The sequence below is a fragment of the Dipteris shenzhenensis genome, chromosome 15, assembly GCF_047967505.1.
Source record: "Dipteris shenzhenensis isolate YYH24624 ecotype China chromosome 15, Dip_SZ_1.0, whole genome shotgun sequence".
Classification (NCBI taxonomy): domain Eukaryota; kingdom Viridiplantae; phylum Streptophyta; class Polypodiopsida; order Gleicheniales; family Dipteridaceae; genus Dipteris; species Dipteris shenzhenensis.
Window position 1 is genome coordinate 3,819,193 of NC_141610.1, and position 3,022 is coordinate 3,822,214.

At 39.0% G+C, this 3,022-nt stretch overlaps 1 pseudogene; it reads right to left on the bottom strand.

The window, feature by feature from the left end:
- Positions 1-543: 543 nt before the first annotated feature.
- LOC147893224 (uncharacterized) lies at positions 544-1,266 on the bottom strand (annotated as a pseudogene).
- Positions 1,267-3,022: the final 1,756 nt, after the last annotated feature.

Sequence of the window (3,022 nt, forward strand, 5' to 3'; positions counted from 1 at the left end):
CGCTCAATACGACCTGCCTCCTCTGCTCGTGCCTCGTCACCTGGCATGAAATCACCATATGAGAAGCGTCGCGGAACACACGCTGTAACCACTAAAGTATCAGCACCCTCCTGCTGCAGCAAAGCTCTTTGTGCCTCCACCCTGTAGTGCTCTGTCAAGACCATGTGGTCAAATGGATCAATGGCCTAACGATGACCAGGATACAGATCATCCATGGCTAGTCCTCTGTATGTGGCCACATCAATGTCAGCAAAGCATACAGGGCACACTGATCATGCCACCATGTGGCAGGTCATGCAATGGAGATGTGCGATGTGGCCGCACCCTAGTCCAAACCACCCTACGGTATCAAAATCCTCGTGGCAAAGGACGCAAGTGGCGGTAGGAAGCCTGGCTATGACTGGTGCATCTATGGGTGTCCTAGTCGGCACATCTACAGAGGAGAAGCGGGGTATGGGGCCACACTGGGGTGGATCCTATGGCGAGATGGATCACGACTAATATGTCTCAACTGCAAAATATAATGCTCTGCTCGATGGTAGGCTATGCGTGTCCGAATCCTCTGCTCCTCCAAATCTGCCTCCAACTGTCGTACATGAGACTCCATATCCTATAGCAATAGATGTGCCTGCCAAGCAAACATGTCACGTACATGGTGAGAATGAACCAAAAAACTTCAATTCAAAACATGCAACAAAAAAATAAACTAAAATAATTAGAATAACTGATCTCGACCTTAGACTCAACCAACAATGCCTCCAACTCTGCAATCAGTGCGTCTTGAGTATCCAACTCATGCTGAGGTAGTGTAGATGTGGGAGGTGGTGTAGATGTGGGAGGCTCCATAGATGTGGGAGGTGGAGGAGGTGGAATCGAAAGTGATCTCAATAGGGCAGAGACCATGTCGTGCAAGGATGAGGCCACTGAATGAACATCCCCCCTAATCTATCCTCCAACAGCTCGCAATGCCGGTACAGGGATAGTGTGCAGCTCTGGGGCCTCGCGTCGACACCGAACACTTGCAATCTGATGCTCCTGACCCCCATCCTACCATGTCGCTCCTAATCCTGGATGGGTACTAAGGTAGTCTACCTGATGACCAAGCACAAACTCAGCGTATAGTTGCATGGCAAATGACCTGGTTATCTGACGGTTGTGAGGCAATCGACCACCATTTGCAGTGAGATATCTCGGATAAATGTGTGCTGCTATGACAGGGTGCCTACAACGTAAAATATAAAAGGGCTGCCCTGATCGTGGTCGCATCGCCTCAGTGTGACCATCCCAAAACATATCCTCTAAGGCCTGCCTGTGAGGTGACTCACACTCAAACAACTCTCGAATGGCTCTCTAATCCAAGCCATGACCATCGATCTCTACCTCAGCCTGTGCCTGAAAGGTATCCAAAACGTCCTCAACTGTGTCTAATCGACCTAGAGCATCAATGACTGAATTGAGACTCGCAACCAAGTGAGGGGGTGCCCTAGCATCCTGCAGTGCCCTCATCTCAGCTCTCAAAATCGCTATCTGCATATGAACAGTGGTGCCAGAACCTGCGCGCTGGCTGGTGCATGCACAAAAAAACACATGGAAATTAATATTCTATTTGGGTAATGAAAATTAATATTATATTCAAGGGGAGTTAATAATCTATTTGCGTAATGAAAACTTTTAGCTAGCCAATTTTGATTGAATTTTTGCAAAAGCTCATGACAAGGTTTCATGGAATCACATAAGTCTTTGTATTTGTCTATGTAACTATATCCATACATAGATCTACAACCTTCCCTAGCTCCCTATTTCTATAGTTTCACATGCCACCTAAAGGGATTGCTAGCCACATGATCTACCCTCTCCTTGCATCAACCTCTCGTACCATATGATTGAAAATGATGTGTAGACGACTGTGTTGTTCAAATCATCCTATTTGTTTGATTGATTACACTTAGTCACGTACTCCTTGATGCGGTAGGATGTCGTTGGGATCATCCTACACACCTAACGGTAGATGGGCCAAATGTGTGGCTATGCCTACAACAGCGCTATGTTGTAAATGCAACACATGCACTCCCTACATGCTCTAAGTTGCTCCACTCTTTAATGGAAGATGCACACACAATAGTTATTTAACGGTGTTATTGAAAAAGGGATTTAGATGTACATCCTTGGTCTTATTTCATTTTCAAAAAAATTTCAAACCTTGTGTTAAAGATGCTACACTTCCCTAATTTGAAAAATAATATAAAAACTACTTTAATCTCTTTTTAAAAATAAACGAGATAGATGATTTTAAAAAATAAAAATATATACGTTTTGACATTTAAATAAAAACTTCACTAACTTGAAAAATAATATAAAAGCTACTTTAAACTCTTATTTTCTTTTTTTTAATAGATGATTTCTAAAAATAAAATTTAAACATTTTTATATTTAATTCAAAACTTCACTAATTTAAAAAATAACATAAAAACTACTTTAATCTCTTTTTTCTAAATAGATGATTTTAAAAAATAAAATATATACGTTTTAATATTTAAATAAAAACTTCACTAGCTTAAATAATATAAAAGCTACCTTAAACTCTTATTTTTTTTAAAAAAAGATGATTTTTAAAAATAAAATTTAAACGTTTTTTTATTTAAATAAAAAAATCACTAATTTGAAAAATAACATAAAAACTACTTTAATCTCTTTTTTTTTTAAATAGATGATTTTAAAAAACAAAATATATACATTTTCACATTTTAAATAAAAACTTACATAATTAAAAAAATAATTTAAAAAAACTTTTAAATGCATTTAAAAATTTAAAATATTTTATAATTAAATTAGATGGGAAAGAGATTTCAAGAATCATCAATGAGCCATTTGTTTGAGGTAGAGTAAGGACATCCCATTAAAGGGGTGTGATGAAATGTAATGCTTAGTCTTTCTTCGCCTTCCCAAAATTATCATCTTCAGGTAAGGCCTACTTCATGATGTTGATCTTGAGGGAAGGTGTTGAGGATTCATCTCAACATCA